At 36.2% G+C, this 27,174-nt stretch overlaps 1 protein-coding gene and 1 long non-coding RNA gene across 2 annotated transcripts in view; one reads left to right on the top strand and one right to left on the bottom strand.

The window, feature by feature from the left end:
• The window catches only part of NKAIN2 (sodium/potassium transporting ATPase interacting 2), a 1,176,020-nt gene that overhangs the window by 775,476 nt on the left and 373,370 nt on the right, over nt 1–27,174 (top strand). The gene's annotated exons all lie outside the window — the stretch shown is intronic.
• Nucleotides 1–27,174, bottom strand: part of LOC109563760 (uncharacterized) — a 109,560-nt gene that overhangs the window by 3,910 nt on the left and 78,476 nt on the right. Inside the window, exons 2-4 of the long non-coding RNA XR_002181390.2 lie at nt 17,347–17,444; nt 10,600–10,629; nt 7,971–8,069 (exon numbers count right to left, since the gene is read on the bottom strand). This is a non-coding gene — a long non-coding RNA (uncharacterized lncRNA). The remainder of the gene's footprint in view (nt 1–7,970; nt 8,070–10,599; nt 10,630–17,346; nt 17,445–27,174) is intronic.

Below are 27,174 nucleotides of genomic sequence, written 5' to 3'. Positions count from 1 at the left end.
AAAATTGGTTTATTGAGGTAAGAATTTTAAAAGATTAGTTATGATATGTGTTCAAGGCCTTCCAAAGAGCTTTAGTACAGATACAGATGTAAGGATATCAGTGGGATTAAAATTTTTATGGGGAATGATTAGGTATAAAAATCTAAAAATGTTTGTTGCTGCTGCTAAGTCACATCAGTCGTGTCCGACTCTGTGCGACCCCATAGACGGCAGCCCACTAGGCTCCCCCATCCCTGGGATTCTCCAGGCAAGAACACTGGAGTGGGTTGCCATTTCCTTCTCCAATGCATGAAAGTGAAAAGTGAAAAATGTTTGTTAGGGAGACAATAATAAAGAAAAGTTCACATAACTGAAAAGCCAAAGCAATTTAAATATATACACTTTAAACCCTCAAAAATATATCTGGGTTAGAAAGCAGAGTGCTAAGTCTCTTCCCAAAGCAAATTAAACTGGCTGAGTTATAAACCTTTCAAAAATTAAACTTATAATGAGCATGCAGACAGATCTTTAACCATAGCAATTCCTTCAAGGACTGAGCCACTCTGACATTCTTTGGGAGTCTAATTGAAACTGATTATGGTTGACATCTCATAATAGATGTCATTAGTTTAAATGATTTGTTTTTGATTCTCAAAACAGTTTTGGTCCGATATATTTTCTAAAGTGTGCAGTAAAATTCCTTCATAATTTAATAACAATACGATGTCTAAAATGTACAATTTCTCGGAGCATGTCCAACTGCCTTTGAAAACACAAACATACACTATACCAAAGTGTAAACCACATGGGTCGTGCTCCTCCATCTTTGTGTTTGTGTGGACTAGTGAATCCCTGGGAGTTTTACATTCTGACAGGTGGAACTTTTGACAGAATCTTTTTAATTCTTTATTTAAGCAAAGAATAGGGAAAGTAACAGTTGCCATCACAGAACTGATTTTATTTTGTGATCCTGTTTAAGAAAAATAAGACTGGCTTCTATGATTCATAATTACTAAGAAAGATGTGTGATTTTGATATAATATTTGACTCCATTGAAAATATGTGTGGGTGATATATGATCAAATAGTTTTATATGGCATCAATTTCCCTTTATGTTATTTATGTTTAAAATATTCCTGCTAATAACAGTGGTAATCAGCTACTCTGTATAAGACACACCGTATGTAAACTGTAATACCAGTCAGACTAACAAAGCATAAATCATAACTGCTTTATCGTAAAATGCCTCTACTGCAGTGAATCTGTCAAGTTTTGATCATGTGAATTTTATTTTCGCCAACATCACTTTATGTGCCATAGCCATGAAAGAATAAAAGGAAAGAAAATGTGTTTTGCATCTATATGTCATATGCATTTCACTAAGAGATAATCACATCCAAGAAATGTGGGAATTGAGTCACAAAACAGTAAGTGCAGGTAATAGAGCAAATCAAGTCAGAAAATAGGGTGAAAATAGCATTACAGCTTATCTTTCCAACTCTGAGCATTAAGACTTATATTTCTTAGCACTTATATTTCCAATTTAAATGAAGGTAAATATATTTTAAACTTTTGACTTTCTAATTCAGACCCAGAAAAAGAAAAAAAAAAGGAACCTGTTTAGTCTATACTCAGAATTGGAAAAAATGTCATGCAATAGAGAAAGGACAATAAATAAATATGAGTAATAAGATAAATTATGAATAACAATATATCTTCTATTTCCATTGTAGTTTATAAAATTGGATTTTAATCTATATAAAGGCAGAACTGGAAACTGCATGAGAATCTTGAATTTTAGAATCTCTAAGGAAATGAAAACTGTATATAGTAGCAAAAATATAAAATGAAGTGTTACAAATAAATTATCATATTAAATATTATAAATAATACTGTATATAGATTACTTAAAATGAGATAAGGTGGCTTTTTAAAATTTTATAACCAATCAGATCAGATAAGATCAGTTGCTCAGTCATGTCCGACTCTTTGCGACCCCATGAATAGCAGCACGCCAGGCCTCCCTGTCCATCACCAACTCCCGGAGTTCACCCAGACTCACATCCATTGAGTCAGTGATGCCATCCAGCCATCTCATCCTCTGTCGTCCCCTTCTCCTTCTGCCCTCAATCCCTCCCAGCATCAGAGTCTTTTCCAATGAGTCAACTCTTCGCAGCCATGTTTAGAAAAACTCAAAATAGTGGTTAAGATTATAGACAATTTCCCAGCACTCTGTGATGAAATCTTCAATAGCTCAAGGGCTTAGCATAGGAAGTCAACATAAGATATGTCAAGAGGACCAATCTAGAAACACTGAGCCTAAGTGCACTTCCCAACTACCTAAGTGACAGCTCTGGTTACATTTCCTTTTTTTTTTTTTTTTAAAGGTAGTTAGACTGATACATGTTTCTAAAATCATTAGATCATGGCTAACTCAGAAAGTTATGGAATAGCTACTCAGAGAAATCAACATAGTCAGAAATAATTTCATTTCAAAAAGATGCTGTGTATCCTAGAAACCACTTTGGGACCCTCAGGAACCCATTAGTTTCATGAACTCACAGTGCAGGAACCTTTAATTGGGATTATTTCAAGGATTCCTTTCATCTATAATATTTATGGTCTATGCTTCTAAACGAAGTTTATCCTAAGTACCAAGAATTCTATGAACTTACGTTTTGAAGCAGACATCAAATGGAATCTTTTTACTTAACTACATTTATGGAATACAGATAAGTCCAAACTAATTCAAGGAGAAAAGTCAACCAACCAAATTCAAGGGGAACATGAGAAAGTAATGGCAACCCACTCCAGTATTCTTGCCTGGAGAATTCCATGAACAGAGGAGCCTGGTGGGCTATAGTCCTTGGTGACACAGAGTTGGACACAACTGAGTGATTTAACACTTCTATATATGGAATTAGTGAAACCCTAAAACTCTTAGGTGATCCAGGATTACAAGTTTGTTCCTAAGTCGTTATCTACTATAATCAGAAAAATTATTTACTATTTTTTATTATTGTTGTCTCTATGTTTCAATCAGAATTTCTGGGCTTCCAATCCCCAATAGAGTTGGAAAAGACAAATTACTGGTGGCTCACTGGTAAAGAATCCTCCTGCCACAACAGGAGATGTGGGAGACACGAGTTTGATCCCTGGGGCTGGAAGATGCCCTAGAGGAGGAAATGGCAACCCATTCGAGTATTCTTGCTGGGAAAATCCCATGGACAGAGGAGCCTGGTGAACTATGGCCCATGGGGTCACAAAGAGTCTGACATGATTGAGTGACTGAGCACACACACGTAGGATGGCTCTGAGATTCAGTCTCCTTAGGAATATAGGACATTTTAAGAATTTATGTCATACTACCTTAGACAGTAGTAGGGCTTTCCTGGTGGCTCAGATGATAAAGAATCCACCTGCAATGCAGGAGACCTGGGTTCAGTCCCTGGATTGGGAAGATCCCCTGGAGAAGGGAACAGCTATCCACTCCTGTACTCTGGCATGGAGAATTCCATGGACAGAGGAGCCTGGCAGGCTACCCATGGGGTTGCAAAGAGTCAGACACGACTGAGCGACTTTCACTAGATGGTAATAAGAAAAGAGGTTTTGTGGCAGTCAAAGACTTGGGTCAGAATTCCATTGCTTTCTTATACTTGTTGGGCAACTCTGGAGATTAACTTCTGACTCCAAACTTTCATTCCCTTTATTTGTAAAATAGAGTATAAAATCTCCAAGGAAGATTTTTGTGAGATAACAGGTTACAGGCATACTTTGCTGTATTGTGCTTCACAGATATTTCCACTTTTGCAGATTGGAAGTCTGTGAAAACCTGGCATTGTCAGAGGATGGTTAGCATTTTTTAGCAATAAAGTATTTTTTGTTTAAGTTATGTACTTTTTTAGACTTAATGCTATTTTATACTTAATAGAATACAGTACTATGTAAACATAGCTTTTATTTTTATTGACATATATTTGACCTACAATATTCAATTGGTTTCAAGTATACAACATAGTGCTGCAATATTTTGTTGATTATACTCCATTTAAAGGTATTATAAAATAATGGTTGTATTTCCTCATGCTGTACAATATATCCTTGTCTGACTCTTGTGAGACCCCCATGGATTGTAGCCCATAAGACTCCTCTGTCTATGGGATTCTCCAGGTAAGAATACTGGAGTGGGTTGCCATTTCCTTCTCCAAGGGATCTTCCCAACCCAGGGATCAAACCCATGTCTCTTATGTCTCCTGCATTGGCAGGTGAGTTCTTTACCACGAGCAGCACCGGGAAGCCCCTATATATCCTTACAACTTATTTATTTTTTACACAGTAGTTTGTACCTCTTCTTCTCCTATCCTTCTCCCTTCCCTGTTCCCACTTGTAACCACTAGTTTGTTCTCTATATCTGTGAGTTTGTTTTTGTTATACTCATTTTTTTTAGAATCCAAATATATGTGATAACATTTAGTACTGTCTTTTTCTATCTGACTTATTTTGCTGAGCATAATAGCCTCTAGATTCATTCATATTGGCAGAATTTCATCCTTTTTTGAGGCTGAGTACTATTCTATTGTACATCTATACCACATCTTCTTTCCATTCATCAGTCGATGGACTAGGTTGCTTCCGTATCTTGGCTATTGTAAATAATGCTGCTATGAACACTGGAGTACATGTATGTTTTCAAGTTAGTGTTTCACTTTCTTTGTCTGTATACCAGGAGTGGGATTATGGGATCATATATTTGTTTTGTTTCTTTGTTTTCAGAGGAACCTACATACAGTTTCCCATTGGCTGCACCAATTTACATTCCCACCAACAGTGTCCAAGGGTTCCCTCTTCTTTACATCCTTGCCATTCTGACAAGTGTGCGGTGACATCTCACTGGAGTTCTGATTTGCATCTCTCTGATGATTAGTCATGTTGAGTACCTTTTCATATGCCTATTGGCCATCTGTATATCTTCTTCGGAAGATGTCTATTCAGCTCTTTTACCCAATTTTTTATATTAAGTTGTATGAGCTATTTTATATATTATGGATATAAACACTTTATTAGCCATATCATTTGCAAATATTTTCTTACATTCAGTCAATTACCTTTTCATTTGTCCATGGTTAAACATAACTTTTTATGACTGGGAAACAAAAAAAATTTGTGTGACTTACTTTATTGTGATATTTACTTTATTGCAATGGTCAGGAATTGAATCTTCAATATCTCTGAGATATGCCTGTACATATGTGTACACACACTTATATGGACATATAAAAATCCTCCAAGGCAGGGTTGTACAGGGATAAGAACACACATATATACATATGTACCTGATACATACATGAATAAATATACACAGGTGTGTCTATGAATACATTAGCATATATGAATGTATACATACATGTTGACATAGGCTCTGTGTATGTCTTCAAGCAGGGAGCCCAGCATATAACAATGCCCTAAATAAGAGTGCTTATATTGTTTTCAGCAAGACTCCTGGCAGCATAGAAAGTACCTTGTGTACATATAAAAAGGAGCTCCTTCTGAACAAGTACATAATCAAAAGATGCCTATGCCTCCTGGCTAACATACATCAGCCCCAGGGCTCAGGAAATCTGTTTCAACCATTACTCATGACTTGAGCTGGGCATCAGAAATGGCTCTGCTAAGCATTAAGCTGTTCTCACTCTGGTTCTTGCCATTCCCTAAAACAGTAACTCTCAAAGTATGATCGGGAGACCAGCAGCAGCATCTCTTAGAAACTTGTTAGAAATACATATTCTCAGGTTGCACTTTGGATCTACTGAATCAGAAATCTATGTTTAATGCAAGTGATTCAGACGCTTCCTTAAAGTTTGAGGACCACTGCCCTGCACCAGATTCCATTACCCATTTTACCAACAAGTGATAAGTAGTTAGCATGAACAGACTCCATCCTCCCCCTCTTCCCTATGCTTCTCAACCAAAGAGAAGTGAGGACCTTCATGTATTATAAGGAATGAAGGTTCCTTTGTCCTGGTATTATACATTTTATTTCTCGTAAGTGTTACATCTCCTACTAGCCTCATCAAAGTAGTGACGGTTGAGTATGCTTTTTGGGGTTCCCTCCAGTGACCTTCCAGCCTGTGATCTAAGTTTGCTTTTGCCTGAGCCCTCCTCTAGTAAAGCCCTGCCTGTGTGCAGGTTGGCAACTCAAATCCCCATCTATAGAGTGAGGTATTTGGGCAAACCGTATCTTCAAGTCAAGGTCAAGTCTCCTTCTTTATGATCTGGTGTGCTACAAGTTTTGCAGGCAACAATGGCACCCCACTCCAATACTCTTGCCTGGAAAATCCCATGGACGGAGGAGCCTGGTGGGCTGCAGTCCATGGGGTCGCTAAGAGTCAGACACGACTGAGCAACTTCACTTTCACTTTTCACTTTCATGCATTGGAGAAGGAAATGGCAACCCACTCCAGTGTTCTTGCCTGGAGAATCCCAGGGACGGGGGAGCCTGATGGGCTGCCGTCTATGGGGTCTCACAGAGTCGGACATGACTGAAGTGACTTAGCAGCAGCAGGTTGATGCTATGAAGACTCATAAGAGGTATAATTACTTGGATGATAACTCTGTCTCTTAAGTTTTAGGCATATGGATTTCTTTCATAAAGCTGAGTGGAAGAGTTTTGTCTTAGTTATTGTGCCTGACCCACCTTCTTCTTAAACATGCTGCCACTACAGATTGCTGAGTTTCTATTTTCATTCTTTATGTTAGCTCTTAACCCAGGGCTTTTTGCACTCATCCCTTACGTGTTAGAAGGAATAGAAAGTAATAAGAGAGTAAGGACTTCAATAAAATAAAATGAAATAGATTGAAACATAGGAAGCGTGCTGAATATTTCCCAAAATGATTTTGCTAGTCAGCGGAAAGAAATATGAAGTTTGTCTCCTCAACATTGGAATGTCACAACAGCAGGATTTCATAGGAACTCATTTGTGAAATATTTGGTATAATAAAAAAGATAGTTTATGAAGTAGAAGTAGAAATGGGAAGTGGATAAATGTCTCGAAGACAGAAATACTGAAAAAAAAAAAAAAAAACCTCTTATTACTCTTTTATTTTGAATATGTGCAATGTATCTTGTTTTGTTTGTTTTTAGTAACAACCTTTTTCACATTTATTTGCTCTTCTCCTGTGTAAGTGAAAGTCACTCAGTCATGTCCGACTCTTTTCACCCCCATGGACTATACAGTCCATGGAATTCTCCAGGCCGGAATACTGTATAGTCATATATTGATCTTAGCTTTACCAATTCTCTCTACTGCTTTATACTAAAATAACATTTTTTAAAGCCAGGCAATACAATGTCATGAGCAACAAATCTATAGGTTAAGTGTGGTCCATTGTTAATTTTGTCTAACATTCTAGGAATTTTTGCTGCTTTTTATTACTATAATCAGTAAACACTTTTGAAGGGATTTGAGAACCTATCCTTTATAGAATGTGTAAAACAACAATTTATTCTTAGTTTGATCACCTTTCCTATTTCCTCATATCCCCATCCTCTTTATGCTGTTTCTTAGTTCCTCAGAGAACCAACTGGGATACCTCATTGGATGTGACCTTCAAGCCCAACTCTTGCTTTGTCCACCATCCAAAACTACATTTTATTAATCCTATGTGTATTTCTTCACAAATCTTTTTTCTGACCTCTATGATAATTTAATTTAAGTAAGATAGTGGTTTTAAGTGTATGATTTCCCAATATGATAGATGTCTTTGCTAGGTTATGCATGAAGTCTGCTCAAGACTGGAATCAAAGGAACCATGAGCGGGTTTATGGGGTCCCCCCAAGTACCTTTCAAGCAGTGTTTCTTATCATAACTTTGGAATTTAAAATTTCAATGTTAAAGTATTTGATACATCATCATAGAAAATTAATATCCCTTCCCACTCACAAACAATTTTATTTGCCCATGCGTCCAGAAGTATCTAAACTTCTCACTTACATTCTTGATATATTTAGATGATCTGCTTCCAAAGATTCTGTTCACTCAAGGTCTCTACTCTAGCAGATGATAGTCTTCTTGTTTACTAAGGTCCACTCACTGCAGGAAAAACAAAATAAAATGGAAGAAAGATGGTATTCCTGCCTTATTAGAGTAACCTTTATCTGATTATTGATTCAGATATTTGGCTCAAGAAAATCCTCCTTTGAGAAAATTTCTCAAGTATGAAAATATGTCCACTCTTAAAATTCCACTGTTTAATTTACTAAGAATTTTAATATATTAATCTTCCCAAATGGCATGACCTTTTAACAAGGGATTTCAAAGGAGTGACTAATATGAGAATTGCAGACCATGTGGCAAGTCCATGAGGAATATCTATTTGAACAGTTGGATTTGCTTATTTGCCAACACTTGTTGTAGTTGTTAGATTTAATATACCTTCTGATAAAAGGGAAATTGCAGTATTCTTGTATATTGGAGATAAGGCTCTTCTTTCCTTTATGTTTCCACTTCATATTTAGAAGCAAACAGAGGAATGTTTTTTTATAAGACATTTATGCCTTTATGGTGTCTTGGAGTATTAAGACAAAGAGAGAGCTCAAGAGAATATCTGTCCCAGAAAGTGTACTTGACCAAGGCCACAGAGGAAATTCAGAATGTGCCAACATAAGACCTCTTACTAAGTCTAGATCTCTCTCCTTTCATTGTGACACCTTTCATGGAATTCTGTTTTCCCATCTTCCAAGAGTTAGTCACAGTGATGTTTGTTTATATTCTTGGTGTTAATGACAGTGTCAGCTAATACCCTGGAAATTTCCTTAAGTAACCTGACAACCATATATGTGGCACTGTACATCACTTAAATTGAAAGAAAAGTATGACTAATGCCATGTGCATCAAAATTAATTCTGTCATGAACTGCTCTGTATGAGTCATAGAAGCCACAATACTGTATTTAGAATAATAATAAGACAAGGAATAATGGCATCCTAAAATTTAATGAGGTAGTTTAGTTTAAATGTACATTGTTAGTTTGTGTCAACCTACTGCCCATTGCAAGCAGCACATTTTTTTTTAACAACCTTGTGCAATGGGGCTGTAAATTACTATAATTAAATTAAGCCATAACCTTATCCAGGCAATATGAGGTATTTGTACTTTGTCTCTGTAATCATATTATCTGCTCAGAACAGAAACCACAGTGGAATAAAAAAATTAAACAGCACAATCAAGCATGTCACTTATAAGTTTTCAAAGGGGAAGTAAAACTACTTGGGATTATCTATCCATTTTTCTAGCTATGACCATGACAGGTCTCTGATGTAAGCAGTTAGCATTTAATGCATCTTTGTTAACTGGTTGTTAAATTTGAAAGCAAAGCACAATGTGGAATCAAAAAGTTTGCCTCAAATTAGCATTTCTGAATGCCTTCCAATCTCATTTTAAGATTATAGGCAGATGGAGAGAGATTACTAGTTTGATTTCATGGGATGGTATAGATTCTGAGAGACAACTCTGAACCATGGAAGCAATATAATAAAATTAGCTTTTTCTGATGATTACTGCATTATGGTTTGCATAAAATTTGTGTTGTGCCAGGATTATTTTTCATGGATTATTTTGGGGTTATGTACTGTTTTCCCTTGGGCACAGTAATTGGAGTTAGAAGGAGGTGCTTGTTAATAAAATACAGAAAGGAATTATTTTCTCTTCTCTATTATTTCAATTGTTGGTAACATCTGATAGTATTCATCATGCATTATAATCAATATTGTTTTCAGGCCCAATTTCCCACTATACAATAAGTTCTTTGAAGTTGGTACTGTAATTTATTCCAAGAATGTAAGTGCCTAGCATAGTACACAGTACAAAATGGGGAGGGTCTCAATAAATGATTATTGAAAGAATATAAAATTAAGGAAAGAAATAGAATTGTTTCCACATATTATGGTTTATAAACTATAAACTTATTTTTCACTTCTAAGTTCCTAGAAAACTTCTTTGTATGAGTTAAACATCTCAGTAGTGGGGATTGAATAGTCATATCATTTGTACCTTCCACAACCACTTTTATCTTTAAGAAAATTAGGACTTCAAATTACCACTTTCACATGTTGATTTCTGACTTCACCACTGTCGCTTTGTCTAATTCACTCAAGGTATTGAAAAAAATGTGGATGGAGAAGTCACTAAATATATTCACAACATACTCACATTTTTAAGCATGGTGAAGAATAATAATCACTGTGATTATGACCATACTGTGTTCCCCACACTCTTTATCTATGAGAAATACTGAGTGGAGCACAGGTCAGATCTTTCTTAACCTCATTGTCTTTTTACTTTACCTTTTAAATCTACATGTGGTGTTATAATCATAAAATAGCTAGATTTGACAACATAAATTAGGTGAACAGGTGTTTCTCAAAAGATTGAATGTGTGTGCATGTGCATGCTGGGGGGTGGGGGGGGATTGTTTTTGATTACTTTATATATATACCACTCCTGAGGCCAGGGTTAGATTGTTACTTGGCCCTGGTTGCACTTTGACCTTGTTCAGTAGAATTTCAAATGCATAGTATTAGTTGTTAAAAAAAAAAAAAAAAAATTCAGCCAGAGTATTTACGTGTCAGTTTCTTAGAGTTCTTGGAGTTTCCTGGAAAAAAAGCAAAACAAAACAAGAAAGAAAACAAGTCAGTTCCCAGTAGAATATGAATTGATACATCATCATCACCAATGAAGAGAGTGAGGACAAATGAGTAATTTCTAAATGAAGTTACAGGCATGTGGCAAGGAATTGTGGAATTTCTCTCAGAGGAAAATAATCATGTAAAATCATAGATTGTTTTTTAAAATATCCTTTCTCATGGGTCACCATTTCCTTATTATCACATTATTAGCTAATAGTTCAAAATGTGAAAAATTGCATTTAAATACAAATATAATTATGTTGCTTTGTACAGTGGTAAAACAGCAAGAAGTAATACCATTAATTTCAGTTATGTGAGTTTAAATAAATCATGATGTACTATTTATTTTTCTTGTCATTGAGTATGTCAGACAGGAGGCTAATTAGTTTGAAAATCTCATTTAGAATATCTCTACTTTATAATCCCTCAGCATGGAAATTGACAGTATTTAGTAAAAGAGAATGAAGTGCAATACCATTAAGAAAAAAATTGTTCTTATATTTATCTTCCTGTAAATGAGAGCAAAGAGCTAGAGACCATTTTGTCTAATTGCTATATTATTCTAAATTGATGATGTTTTTTAAGTCCTGAAGATAATATCTAATTTTTAACTGAAGCTCTAGGAGGGAAGATCCTTTCTAGAAAGAGCTCATTTATTTTAGAAGCAACTTACTTATTTTCTGTTATTATCATGAAGTACATGCCAAGTTGCAATACATAATTTTCCATATTTAGAAATTTTGACTGTAATATTTGTGTTAAATTCTTTTCAAATTAATATCTTCAGAGAAAATAAATATCAATTTTCATAAAATGATGAGCCTTCATTAGTGAGCCAAGCACTTGTTAAATGCTGCACATGTGTTATCCATTCATTTTCAAAAACAATTTATAGTTTTATGACCATTTTATAGAGGAGGAGATCAGAGTCACATTCCAGTGAACCACAGGGAAGGGATTAGAACTCATTAGTATAATATAAGAACTTGAGTCATGCTGTACTATGCTGTACCTAAACCCTGAATTCTATGTTTTGTTTTCAAATCTACTACTAACTTATTCATTGAGCAATAGCTTAATCTTTATGAATTTCAATTGTCTGATTGATAAGATAACTATCTTAGCACTTCAGAAAATAAATGCTATGGAACGTTGTTGAGAATGCAGTGAGAAGGGCAATGCTATATACTATATTTGGAGTGCAGATTGGCACAATCTTTTACTCATTTTTTTTTATTGGAGTAAGCTGATTTATAATGTTGTGTTAGTCTCAGGATAAATTAGACTGGGATTAACATATACACACTGCTATACATAAAATAGATCACTAATAAGGACCTACTGTATAGCACAGAGCACAATCTTTTAAAGAGCAATTTGGAAATGTGACTCAAGGGCCTTAAAGGTTTCTGTACACTTATTTTACCCTGTACTTCCATAGCTAGTAATGTATCCTGAAGGAATAATTACATATGTGGTTAATGATTTACGTCTAGTTTGTAACCATCTTTGACGAGAATATTCAACAATACCAATAAATTTAGAATTTGTAAATTACTAGGTAAGTTGATATAACAGAGAATATTCTCAATTCCAAAACATGCAAGTTGTAAAGTTTGTAACTGAGATGATTGACAGCATATGAAAATCAAAACGAGTTGAATATTTTGATTGGTTGTAACCAGTAAATTTAAAATATTACTTTAAAGAACAGAAACAAAAGAGTAGCATCTGCATAAAGCTGCTACTTTATAACATTTGTCTGAGAAAGGCCTCTAGAACTTAGATGAAATTTACAATAGAGAAGTAGGGGCAAAAGTCATGGTGCCTGGGGATTATGGAAGTCAATAACAGTAAGTGATTTTAAAAAAAGATTCACATCAGTAGCAGTATAAGACAATAAACTATTCAATAAAGGGAAACCCTTTGGATTTGATTGTAATAGCTAACTGTTACATTTATAGCTTACATACTTTAATATTTTAATACTAAAGTACAGTAGGTATTATCTCTAATATTAAAGTGCAGTGGCTATTATCTCTAAAAGAATAGAGATCCAAAAGAATTAGAGGCATTAGAAAATTTCTGAGGACCTGGTAGGTAATTTTAATTGATAAATAATATGTATATTCATATGTCTTGGTATTATATTTTTGTCTAGATCCTAGATTTTTTAACTAGTTTTCTGTATATATGTCTTTTGATCCTTACAACAGGTTGTCTTTACAACCTGTGTGGTATTTTAATGTAAAATAGCCTTATTTCATAGATGCCAGAGTCTAATAATTTAAGAAATATTTTTAAACATACACAGGTATGTCAAATATAACATGAAACTTCCAACTGGAATAAAAATGAACATACTGAAGATGTTTGCCTTTGGTCAATTCATGAACTTTGGTCCCTCTGGTTTCTTGGTAATAGTGTATCATTGTGGTCAACAGACACACCTGCACACCAGGTAGAGGGAATCAGATAAGTCACTGGCTTCTGTAAGCCCATTTCTTGTTCAATAAAATGGAGTTTATTATGGTACCTATTCATAAGGTTATTATAGTGATTAAATTAGAAAATAAATGTAAAGAATTTAGTATTATGCCTCACATACAGTAAGCACATGCCTAAAATAACAGCCATTATTATTGAGACTGAGGGAGAATTGAATCACACCTTCTATTTTTACAATCTGGCTTTGTTTAAACATAATGAGCTAAATCAGAAACACATACAAGCATATTTAGCAGTAATGCTTGGCACATATGAAGGCTTCAGATGAATTAAATAAGTCCGTGAAGATGACAACTTTAACCTACAGAGATGTCAGAGTTATTGCTGCATTATAGAATTGATAAGAAGAAGAAATACACTTTAAGCATTATCTCATTTGAGAAATACTCCTGTGGATTCTGAGTAGTATCAATCGAAATAGATTTTGCCTTGAACATCCAAACTGTATAGACGTGCTATCATGTAATTGACTGATAATGATCAGAAAGTATGTCCTCTGGGCTTAACCTACACACGTTACATGAACTAATTTCTATAGTTAATAGCTAATTGTCAGTTGAAAATATCTCTTCCCTGTACTTTTTGAAAATCCCTTGATCATTACATATAGGGACTATTATTTCATACTTCTGAATCTCTACCTTATATTATCTCCTATGCTAAATATGTCTTCTTTCTTCCCCCTGATAAACTCTTAACATCACCAGTCCTGTAAATTCTCCTGGAGAGAACCTTTCACCGTCTCTTTCCTTCCCTAGTAGCTCATTACCAACGTCTGGTTGACAGAGCCCCTTGCTTCTGTGGGAACCAATGTGAGAGCCTCCTCTGAGACCAGGCTGAAACTTTTCTTCAGATGAGACCACATCCATATCTAGCTATCCCCCTCTTATTCTGCTTTCTCCATTCCCCTTTCCCTGAGAACACTTTCTCTAGAGCTCATTTTCTCAAGAATCTCTGGCACAGGCTTTGCTTCTAGAAATTTTAACCAAAGCAACTTTTCTGATTTCTCTAGACCAGTCCTTAGACAGCAAACTCCATTAAGGGCATGCCTAGTCCAATACCTCTGTCATAAAGCAGAATGCATGTATTGCATTAATTTAGCTGTCTTTCTTCCCTACCAAACTGAATTCCTTAAGAGAATGAACACTGTCATACAGTGTTTGGATTCTTAATGCTTTGTGTAGTGCCCGGCATAGTCAGTTGCTAAATAAATATGATTCCTCTGTGTTAGCACTGAGATTGGATCTTTTTAAAATATACTCATTCAAATGCACAAGAATATTCACAAACACCTTTAAATATAATCAGCAATATTTCAAGTACAATAAGATTCTGGTTTTTTTAATCTTATACTGCTTTTAAAATTCAAAATATTTAGCTTTTATTAAACCTGTGACCTTTTAATAGGGATTCTCATGAACTAGATACAATACTCAATGGGAGAATACCACACATAAATTTGAAACTATAATGTATAAATTTATATATTATTTTATTATATATTTACATCTTTATATATATACCTAAAATAATAACAATATCTTAGTGAATGGTGAAATTCACTTAGGTTGAAATATAATTAAGAGTTCAGAATATATTTAATTTTGAACTGAAATTCCAAACAACATAAATAATGTGAGTTCATAAGTCATTGGATTGTCATCAAAAAGCATTTTGTTTATTTTAAGTTGGTATATGTTTATTTTTATGAGTGTTGCTTTGTTTGAGGAAAAACCTGATTCTGTAATCTATTTTAAGCTTTATTTGGAAAAAATAAAAACAGGTATTAGCATTAGTAAAATAGTAAAGTAAAGAACTAATTTTATGGATACTTTTCTAAAGCCATTTTGTTCTTACTAATATTATGGAAAATACTGTACTTAGGAGTTTAAATATTTCTATATAATTGCAATGGAATTAATATTCTATATTCACTGGTTAATTCTGTGGTTTATAATGATGTATAATAAATGCCTATTAACTATAATTGACTAGAAAGGACTAGGCAACCAGCATGCCTAATGACTAATTTGGGGTGTTCTGAGCAAGTGCTTATATATTTTCAGTAATGCTGTATTCAGATGACAACAACATTTTGGAAAGGAAATGAAGTACATTGATTATCACAAGCAATATCTCAGGGTAGAGTATATTTTCTCCTTCGTTTCCATCTTAATACAGCTTTATTGTCCTTAGTTTTGAAAAGCATTCTTATATTAAAAATATCTTATATAATTGAATAGGCAATTTTGCATTTATACTGTTTTTTTTCTAACCACAATGAAGTACTAAAATTGTTTTGTTTTTTCTTGGCCATCCTCTGCCTTTAAGTGGAGCCTCTCAAAGGCTAATGAGTATGAATCACCTAGGATCTTCTTAAAATGCAACCTCTTACATGTGGGTGGTGGCCTGAGAGTCTGCATTGCTAAGTAACCCTAGAGTCATGCCAAGGCTGTGGGTCTGCAGGCCACATTTGAAGGAGCAAGGTCTGGGGTGCTTATCCTTTGGAGTCCCAGACTTAAGTCATGAATTCTTTTCATGAAATGATGGATGACCCCAAGAGATGATGCCTCGACCAGGCTACCATGACCTTCTCTCCCTGACTTAGACCTCCAGCAGAGGCTTAGCATCAGCATTTCAGGATTCATCTCTGATTCCGTTGACTTCCCTCCGGGGATGGTGGCAAACCATAGACCACTTCAGCACTGATATGGTAACACACTGGCTTGCAGCAGCAGCTTTATCAAATTTTGGTGAACTTTTGTGGCTACCCAGAAAGTGGAATTGGCACATAATGTGTAGAAACTTTGCATGACAAGAAGGCAAGATGGTGGCAGCTTGACAGGTTTCTTTGCATGAAAACAAATTAAGATGCCTTGACAGCTCTGAAAAAGCTGTTCTTCTTGGCATTTTTACTTCTTCCCATGTTCTCCAAGCGTGTTATCTCAATTTCTTGTAAAGCTATACTTACAGCCCAGGAATTTCTTTAGTAGCCAAGCCACACTTCAGAATTGTGTCAGTTGTGAATAACCCTTAGGATTTTTATTCCCTTGTCATATGTGCCTGTATAGTATTCCAGCCATCACCCCCTTTCATGTCAATAAAATTTTACTTTCTCAAGGCTGTCACAACTCTGATCTTATATCTTATCTTCCTAGTGAATAAGATAGTACAGACAACCTTTTTTATATTCATGGACACAATAAACATTAATTATTAAGTTCCCACTACAGGTATGATAGGTACCCAGGAAGATATCACGACTATTGTTTTGGCACTGCCCTCAGAGATCCTATAAGGTAGCAGAGAGGGGAAAACCTGTGTGAACTGAAAGGTGGAAAAGGAGAAGTGCTTCCGTGAGTTACAGATCACACACGGGGAGAAGCTGGCAAAGCCTGTGATGATTCCCAGCCCAGTACAGGATATGGCAGGGACAGAAGGCATTATAACACAGTCGCTTCATAGCTGGACTTTGAAAATGAGTAGAATTTAGAGGTGGGGGAGGGGCAGGAGTTAGGGCAACACACCATAGAGCTGGGAAGCAAGGAATGCTGCTGGGGAATAGGTCGTGTACTGTGTTTTCTTTTTTCTTTTTTTTTTTTTGTGGTGGTTATGGCTATTGTGTTTGAAGTGTGAAGAAAGTAGATTGACACTAGACTATGAATGGGTTATACTGGAAAGATGAGGGTTTAGACTTGCACTCACACTCCTCAAAGTCTTCTTTTCCAGCTGAATGCAGTGAGGTACAAGGAGATGAGAGGACTGACATGGGGTAAGAAAGCTTGCAGATGGCAGTAGTGTATTTTTTCCAGTGGGAGTATAATTGCTTTACAATCTTGTGTTAGTTTCCGCTGTACAACGAAGTGAATGCGCTATGCGTATAACGTGTGACCTCCCTCTTGGACCTCCCTCCCACCCCCACCCACGTCATCAGAGAGCACCAAGCTGAGCCCCCTAAATACTGTATATTAACATACGTATGTGGAATCTAGAAAAGTGTTACAGATAAACCTCGTTCCAGGGCAGGAACAGAGACGAGAATGGACCTGTGCACCAGAGACGGAAGGGGAGTGGGGGTGAGTTGAGAGATTAGCTCTGACAGTACTAGACTTCCAACCCAGCGTGCGGGCTCCCAGTCCTGCCCTCAAGGACGGTGACATGGCATTGCCCCTCACCTGCAGCCCAAAGGCCCAGCCACTCCTGGGGCTCAGGGAGAAGGCGAGAAAGTCTTCACGCCCCAGGGACGAAAGGGTAAAAGGCAACAGGTTTTTATCTGAAAAAAAAGAGAAAGATATAGGGTATCACCTAATACTCGTTTGATTTTGTTTTAGGAGTTTTTCATTTTGAAATATCTGAATTTTGTGCAACTCTTTTTGATGTATTTCTATTTGTGTAAAACTGCAAACTTTTTTCCTCTACTCTTGCTTCAGGTGTATCCCTTTTTACAAGATATATGACTTGCCACCAAAAAACACAAATGAGTAAATTGCATTTGGCTAGCCATCATATTTAATTTTTTTTTTCTTAAACTGTGTTATTGCCTCCTAGGCACTTTCTGCAGCACATTTGTTCAAAATAGATAATACATCATCATGCCTTTTCACAGCAGAGAAGGGGATTTTAATGAAAATGCCACTTTTAATAAGAAACCTCAGTAAAACGTGGTCTTGGTAGTTCAGGCTAAGATATTAATGTCTGGCACTTTTTTCCCCAGAATTCAGTAACAAAAGAGTGAGGAGTTTGATTTGAAAAAATGCAAAAGATGTTGGGAAAATAATTGTCCTGAGATAGGATAGTGTATGCAAAGTAAAATTTTCAGTATTTACTGCATGGTATATACTATTTCCTCAAGGTGTTTGCTTTTTCTTATTGCTACCAAGCCTCAAAGTTAAAAATAAGATAAGCAGGTCAAACTAATTAAGTCAGGCAAATCTGAATGAATAAAGTCTTAGGAAATTTTAATGAAAACAATCAAACTTTATGGTTTTAGATTTGTTTCTAGAAAAAGAAAAATAAACAACAATTTAAAAACCCTCACTGTTCTGTTCTAAAGAGGTTTCTCCCCACAGTAAAGGAAACCTGAGTATCTCAATTTTTAAATATAAGAAATCCTCCAAATGTATATTTCCACATTTTTTCCCCCTGAAACCCAACCTAGTGGCCATATAAACTGTTCAGGCTATATATAAATAGTCTCCTGAATAGGATGGGTAGTACCTTCCCATTTTCAGAAAGCCTAAATGAGGAGGACAGGCAAGAGAGCTTGAAGTAAAGTCATTTATTCATTCATGCGATGTTGAGTGTGTCAGGTGACAATACTCTGCATCAAGTCATGGAAAGCAGAGACACGGTGTAGAAAGATCGACAGGGCCCATGCATGACGGGTCTGGAAGTCAAGCAAACAGACTGGGTTGTATTCTCAGCCTAGAGCCTTCAGAGTATAGACATGTCCTTATTCGCGAAGAAAAGGACCTGGCAGGAAAGGATGGGAGTTGTAAGCGCAAATATGCTGTAAAACCTGGCAAAACTAAGGTAGAGAGCTCAGGGAGCGCTTAGCATGCTGTTGGTCTGCACAGAGATTGTGAGTTTCACAAGGAACCAGCTCTGTCTGTTTTATGTACCAGTTGCCTTATTCCCAGTTAAGCATGTGAAGATCTGGCTGGTTGGCACTTCTTATGTACTGACTGCCCCAACTCTCAACTTGATAATTGGTAATAGTCATCCTGAAGCTTTTAAACATTTTTCTACAAAAACATTTTGAATTCCTTGTTAAATATATTTTGTACTCCACTTAATAGAATTGATAGCTATTACCGATTTTAAATGAGTTGTAGGAAATTACTACTGAATTATACCAACTAAAACAAACAAACAAGAAAAAAACAGGCAAAAGAAGAAAGGAAGTAGGAAGTCTAATACTACTTTTTATCAAAGTTGCACATCACAAATTCTCAAAAACATCTCTCTCTCAGGAGGGCAAGAATAGGGTTGTTTTGAATGATAGAACTTTTACAGCATCTCAACATACTGACCCAGAAGAGGGAATAAATATATTGGTTGGATTATGATAGAAGTCTCAAAAGTGCATGAAACCAGATTTATACATTGTGAAACCCATAGATCACAGTTATATTAGTGCTGTGATAGTGAAAACATAAATTTTTCATCAAGATAAAAATCAAAGAAAATCTGAATGTCTTCTTGGGGAAAGATTATTCTCCTGTGTCTGAGATCATCTTATCCATTCTTACTGTCTTTTTCACTCTATGTCAGTGACAGTCATTGTCAGAGAGCTTGGTATTTCAAATGTGGTAGGTTGTACTTATGACATTTTTGGTAATTAATGTATATTTTAAAATAATTTCTTTATCATTAAAGTACTGACAAGGCAGACTGTTATTAAAAGGGCATTGGATAAACTACAAGGATAATAAGACACACCTATCGCGTCTGCTAGCTCACCATGTCATTAATTTATTCACAAAGAAATTGAATTAGATGATTATCACAAGTCCTTTTAAATGTAATATTTTTATAATCCTAGTTATCAATAGATGCTCTATTTCTAAATGCTTTTAGAACTTTTGGCTTTCTATTTTTACAGGTGTGTGTGTGTGTGTGTGTATATGTATGTATGTATGTATATATATATATATATATATCCCTAATACTTATAAACCGGAGAAGGCAATGGCACCCTACTCCAGTACTCTTGCCTGGAAAATCCCATGGATGGAGGAGCCTGGTAGACTGCAGTCCATGGGGTCGCTAGGAGTCGGACATGACTGTATAACTTTCAAATAGACAACCTGAGCGACTTCACTTTCACTTTTCACTTTCATGCATTGGAGAAGGAAATGGCAAGCCACTCCAGTGTTCTTGCCTGGAGAATCCCAGGGATGGGGGAGCCTAGTGGGCTGCTGTCTCTGGGGTCGCACAGAGTTGGACACGACTGAAGCGACTTAGCAGCAGCAGCAGCAGCAGCAATACTTATAAACAGGTCTTATTGAAATTGTGGATCTTGTAGCCCATGGAAAGAGAAAAAAAATTACAAGTTTAGAGAGCTCCATATCCTAGTCTTTCTGGGCTTAAGAAAATTCAAAAAAGAATATGACAAATTATTGAATTAGCAAGACATTAAAATTATCTTTTCCTTTTTATTATCCCAGCTACCTGATTCCTCTTATTTTTCTGGATGAAATGAAGACCATATTATCTTTCATCTAAGACAAACAGATCAACCTATTATACCAAATAGTTTTTTTCTGTCGGTGAAAGGTAGACAACTTAGCTAAAGCCAGAAGAAAACCTCTGTGCCCCTTTACAAGGCTTTGAGATCCCAGAGGATCAAGAGGGTTAAAAAAATGGAAGAACCCTTGGTCTTGGTTAGATTTAAGAGTCTTTGTGATCATATCCAAAGCTCTGTAAAGGATTTATGTAGCATTATATATATGGAAGAAAGAAAGACTTTCTAAGCTAAGAATTCCCAATACTGCAGTTTATTTAAAAATATACTTTGCTTTCAAGTTTGCATGCATGCGTGCTAAGTCACTTGAGTCCTATCCAACTCTTTGTGACTCCATAGACTGTAGCCCACCAGGCTCCTCTGTCCATGAAATTCTCCAGGTAGGAATACTGGAGTGGGTTGCCATTTCCCACTTTCAAATTTGGGTGGGGCGTTAATGATTCTCTGTGTTCTACTTACTTGGACAGAAAGAGTATGCAAATAGAAATCATCACCTGAGTGTCTTCACGAATATATCTAGATGAGCTTTTTCCAAGCTATCTTCCTAAGAGTATTCCAAGAGATACAAAGAGTACTAAATGAGATGATGAAAGGCATCAACTTAACACAGTATCAGAAATACAGTCCATGTGCAATAAATGTTATTCATCTTTATTGCCATTGATACACTGTGCTTTTGAAAAGGCAAGGGAGCTTTGTGGCAAAATCACATACAATTTAATTCATATCCCACTTTATTATTAGCATGTGAAAGTTTCTGAATAATTTGTTTAAATATTTAACTAATTTTTTAACAGAGTTGTTTTCATGGAATGAAATATCAGTTGGGAAAGATCAATCTAGCAGTAGCCCTTGAATGAGAACATTTCCATTACCTGTGTGTGTACTGACTTCCCACTTCATGTCTGGGCTGCAGTAAATACAAAGAAATTAGAGATAGGACTAATGTTCACAAAATCAAGCTAGCCTATAATCATATGCTGGAGTGTTTAATACTGAATGCAGTCACTGGCATGAGGTGAGCATGGATTTTAGACTAACAGTCTGGTTTTCATGACATGAAAATGGGGGTCTTAGAGGAGAGGTTGAATTTAAGTGTGCCTCAAAGACTAAGAATTCCACCTTATGCAAAGATACAGACATAGGAAAGATCCCAAAAAACTGAGGAAAACTTCAGTGATTAGCAGCATTGCTTTCTACAACACAGAGCAGAAAGGTGAGGTGATGTAAGTAATGCTTTATCCAGATACCTTTGGAAAGAGACTGGCTGGTCGAGTTGAAACTGGAAGACACAGGAGAAAGGGAAGGTCTTCAAGTTGTCATCACAGAAATCCTAGCCCGTGGGGAACTGAAGCAGCTGAGTGGAGTGCAGTGTTTCTGGATCCATGTGTTGTAGTCACATTCATCTTACCAGTTCCTGTGTGAACCTGGGCATGTTTGTGAACCTTCAGTGACAGATTTTCATCCATTGGATGAGAACAGGAATGTTGTCTATGCTGTAAAGTTATTGCAAGGTATAAATGAAGTGCATGAAACTGTTAGAAGAGTGCCTGCTGCATAATTAATGTGCAGTAAATAAGTTAGCTCTGGTTAACTGTGATGGCAGGGAAAGAAAGGAACAACATTTCAAGATGTTAATTAAATAGAGTGTATAACCAGTCCCATTACTTCATGGCAAACAGAAGGGGAAAAAAATGGAAGCGGTGACAGATTTTATTTTTCTGGGTCCCAAAATCACTGGGGATGGTAACTGCAGCCACAAAATTAAAAGACACTTGCTCCTTGGAAGGAAAGCGATGACAAATCTAGATGGCATATCAAAAAGCAGACATGTCACTTTGCTGACAAAGATCCATATAGTCAAAGCTATGGTTTTTCCAGTAGTCATATACAGATGTGAGAGTTGGACCATAACGAAGGTTGAGTGCTGAAGAATTGCTGCTTTCAAATTGTGGTGCTAGAGAAAACCCTTGAGAGTACCTTGGACAGCAACAAACCAGTCAATCCTAAAGGAAATCAGTCCTGAATATTCATTGGAAGTACTGACGTTTAAGCTCCAATACTGTGGCCACCTGACGTGAAGAGCCAATTCATTGGAAAAAGACCCTGATGCTGGGATACACTGAAGGCAAGGCAAAGGGAGAAGGGGGCAGCAGAGGATGAGATGGTTGGATAGCATCACCGACTCAATGGACATGAATTTGAGCCAACTTTGGGAGATGGTGAAAGACAGAGGAGCCTAGCATGCTGCAGTCCATGGGGTCACAAAGTATGACACCACTTAGCAACTGAACAACAATAAACCTATTGTAGAATGGGAGAGAGTCCAGTATACCTTCCATCAGTCTCTTACTCCCTCTGATATTGCTACCTCCTCTTCGCACTCCACACAATCAGTTTCTCCACTGCAGCCTGATTTACTTTTCTAAAATGCAAACTGGATGCCTACACTCTCCATTTCAGTGGCTCTTTACCGCCCCCAGGATGAAATTCAACACCCTTGATACATATTTCAGGGCCCTGTTTGTCCTGACCCACCTATCTAGTTTTGTCTCCCACCACTCCCTTCCCCACAATCCACATGCCTGTAAGTGCCATGAACTCCTCATGGCAGATGTTATACTTAGGGGAATGCCCACATGTAGGAATATTCTCCTTCCCTTCTTTGTCTGGTTGTACAGATTATCATAGGGCTATAATATATCTTTAAAGATGTGGAGACCTTTGTAATTGTATGTAAAGATACCAAAGAGTGACTTGAAAGAAGGTGATGCAGAGCAGCAAGCCAAAAGAAAGCTTTTTTTTTTTTTTTTTGAGACCTGGGTTGTCTTCATTACACTGTAGATTAAAGGTGTGATCATTCCATGCTCTTACAGAGTTAGATGTGCATTTTCCCTTATGCTATACTCTTTTTAAATAATAAGTGATATGCATTAAAAGAATAAATGGATATATGGAAAAAAGTCTCCCTGCCAAGCCATTGAGTGTCCTGCAGCCACTCACTATCGGTTTATTGTCAATTCTTCCAGAAAAACTTTGTGCCTTCTGAGAGAACTATATGTATATGAAATTCCCCACTAAACAGAAATGTATGGCTTGTTATGGTATCAAATTTGTCAGTGGTTTTTTGAATTACATTTAGGATTATACTTTACTTACTCTAAGACTGCAGAAAAAAATTCGCATTTCGGCTATTACATATATGGATTATTTTTATATTTAAAGTCTGATACTTTGGTATATAAGATAGGAGATGTTGGTCTAATCTAACTTTTCAGAAGGTTTTTCTATTTCTTCAATAAATTCATTATTTTGCTACAGATTTGCAATGTTCTCTGAATCTTAACTGTGGGCTTAAATGGGTTTGTATTTCTTATTACATTGACCAGTTTTTCTAGTCATGTCCATTGTCATTCTTGCTATGACTTATGCATTATAAAATATTTTAATATCTGCAAAGGACAGTCATTTCTTTTTTTTTAATTTAATTTTATTATTAAACTTTACAATATTGTGTTAGTTTTGCCAAATATCGAAATGAATCCGCCACAGGTATACATGTGTTCCCCATCCTGAACCCTCCTCCCTCCTCCCTCCCCATACCATCCCTCTGGGTAGTCTCAGTGCACCAGCCCCAAGCATCCAGTATCGTGCATCAAACCTGGACTGGCGACTCGTTTCATACATGATATTATACATGCTTCAATGCCATTCTCCCAAATCTCCCCACCCTCTCCCTCTCCCACAGAGTCCATAAGACTGTTTTATATATCAGTTTCTCTTTTGCTGTCTCGTACACAGGGTTATTGTTACCATCTTTCTAAATTCCATATATATGCGTTAGTATACTGTATTGGAGTTTTTCTTTCTGGCTTACTTCACTCTGTATAATAGGCTCCAGTTTTCATCCACCTCATTAGAACTGATTCAAATGTATTCTTTTTAATGGCTGAGTAATACTCCATTGTGTATATGTACCACAGCTTTCTTATCCATTCATCTGCTGATGGACATCTAGATTGCTTCCAGGTCCTGGCTATTATAAACAGTGCTGTGATGAACACTGGGGTACACTTATCTCTTTCAATTCTGTTTTCTTCAGTGTGTATGCCCAGCAGTGGGATTGCTGGATCATAAGGCAGTTCTATTTCCAGTTTTTTAAGGAATCTCCACACTGTTCTCCAGAGTGGCTGTACTAGTTTGCATTCCCACCAACAGTGTAAGAGGGTTCCCTTTTCTCCACACCCTCTCCAGCATTTATTGCTTGTAGACTTTTGGATCGCAGCCATTCTGACTGGCGTGAAATGGTACCTCATACTGGTGTTGCTTTGCATTTCTCTGATAATGAGTGATGTTGAGCATCTTTTCATGTGTTTGTTAGCCATCTGTATGTCTTCTTTGGAGAAATGTCTATTTAGTTCTTTGGCCCATTTTTGGATTGGGTCGTTTATTTTTCTGGAGTTGAGCTGTAGAAGTTGCTTGTATATTTTTGAGATTAGTTGTTTGTCAGTTGCTTCATTTGCTATTATTTTCTCCCATTCTGAAGGCTGCCTTTTCACCTTGCTAATAGTTTCCTTTGTTGTGCAGAAGCTTTTAAGTTTAATTAGGTCCCATTTGTTTATTTTTGCTTTTATTTCCAATATTCTGGGAGGTGGGTCATAGAGGATCCTGCTGTGATGTATGTCGGAGAGTGTTTTGCCTATGTTCTCCTCTAGGAGTTTTATAGTTTCTGGTTTTATGTTTAGATCTTTAATCCATTTTGAGTTTATTTTTGTGTATGGTGTTAGAAGGTGTTCTAGTTTCATTCTTTTACAAATGGTTGACCAGATTTCCCAGCACCACTTGTTAAAGAGATTGTCTTTAATCCATTGTATATTCTTGCCTCCTTTGTCAAAGATAAGGTGTCCATATGTGCGTGGATTTATCTCTGGGCTTTCTATTTTGTTCCATTGGGCTATATTTCTGTCTTTGTGCCAGTACCATACTGTCTTGATGACTGTGGCTTTGTAGTAGAGCCTGAAGTCAGGTAGGTTGATTCCTCCAGTTCCATTCTTCTTTCTCAAGATAGCTTTGGCTATTCGAGGTTTTTTGTATTTACATACAAATTGTGAAATTATTTGTTCTAGCTCTGTGAAGAATACCGTTGGTAGCTTGATAGGGATTGCATTGAATCTATAAATTGCTTTGGGTAGTATACTCATTTTCATTATATTGATTCTTCCAATCCATGAACATGGTATATTTCTCCATCTATTAGTGTCCTCTTTGATTTCTTTCACCAGTGTTTTATAGTTTTCTACATATAGGTATTTAGTTTCTTTAGGTGGATATATTCCTAAGTATTTTATTCTTTCCATTGCAATGGTGAATGGAATTATTTCCTTAATTTCTCTTTCTGTTTTCTCATTATTAGTGTATAGGAATGCAAGGGATTTCTGTGTGTTGATTTTATATCCTGCAACTTTACTATAATCATTGATCATTTCTAGTAATTTTCTGGTGGAGTCTTTAGGGTTTTCTATGTAGAGGATCATGTCATCTGCAAATAGAGTTTTACTTCTTCTTTTCCAATTTGGATTCCTTTTATTTCTTTTTCTGCTCTGATTGCTGTGGCCAAAACTTCCAGAACTATGTTGAATAGTAATGGTGAAAGTGGGCACCCTTGTCTTGTTCCTGACTTTAGAGGAAATGCTTTCAGTTTTCACCATTGAGGATAATGTTTGCTGTGGGTTTGTCATATATAGCTTTTATTATGTTGAGGTATGTTCCTTCTATTCCTGCTTTCTGGAGGGTTTTTATCATAAATGGATGTTGAATTTTGTCAAAGGCTTTCTCTGCATCTATTGAGATAATCATATGGTTTTTATTTTTTAATTTGTTAATGTGGTATATTACATTGATTGATTTCCAGATATTGAAGAATCCTTGCATCCCTGGGATAAAGCCCACTTGGTCATGGTGTATGATCTTTTTAATGTGTTGTTGGATTCTGATTGCTAGAATTTTGTTAAGGATTTTTGCATCTATGTTCATTAGTGATATTGGCCTGTAGTTTTCTTTTTTTGTGGGATCTTTGTCAGGTTTTGGTATTAGGGTGATGGTGGCCTCATAGAATGAGTTTGGAAGTTTACCTTCCTCGGCAATTTTCTGGAAGAGTTTGAGCAGGATAGGTGTCAGCTCTTCTCTAAATTTTTGGTAGAATTCAGCTGTGAAGCCGTCTGGACCTGGGCTTTTGTTTGCTGGAAGATTTTTTATTACAGTTTCAATTTCTGTGCTTGTGATGGGTCTGTTAAGATTTTCTATTTCTTCCTGGTCCAGTTTTGGAAAGTTGTACTTTTCTAAGAATTTGTCCATTTCTTCCACGTTGTCCATTTTATTGGCATATAATTATTGATAGTAGTCTCTTATGATCCTTTGTATTTCTGTGTTGTCTGTTGTGATCTCTCCAGTTTCATTTCTAATTTTATTGATTTGATTTTTCTCCCTTTGTTTCTTGATGAGTCTGGCTAATGGTCTGTCAATTTTATTTATCCTTTCAAAGAAGCAGCTTTTGGCTTTGTTGATTTTTGCTATGGTCTCTTTTGTTTCTTTTGCATTTATTTCTGCTCTAATTTTTAAGATTTCTTTCCTTCTACTAACCCTGGGGTTCTTCATTTCTTCCTTTTCTAGTTGCTTTAGGTGTAGAGTTAGGTTATTTATTTGACTTTTTTCTTGTTTATTGAGGTATGCCTGTATTGCTATGAACTTTCCCCTTAGG

This window comes from Bos indicus, chromosome 9, assembly GCF_029378745.1.
Source record: "Bos indicus isolate NIAB-ARS_2022 breed Sahiwal x Tharparkar chromosome 9, NIAB-ARS_B.indTharparkar_mat_pri_1.0, whole genome shotgun sequence".
In the NCBI taxonomy this organism is placed as follows: domain Eukaryota; kingdom Metazoa; phylum Chordata; class Mammalia; order Artiodactyla; family Bovidae; genus Bos; species Bos indicus.
This window is presented reverse-complemented; position numbering and strand designations above follow the sequence as displayed.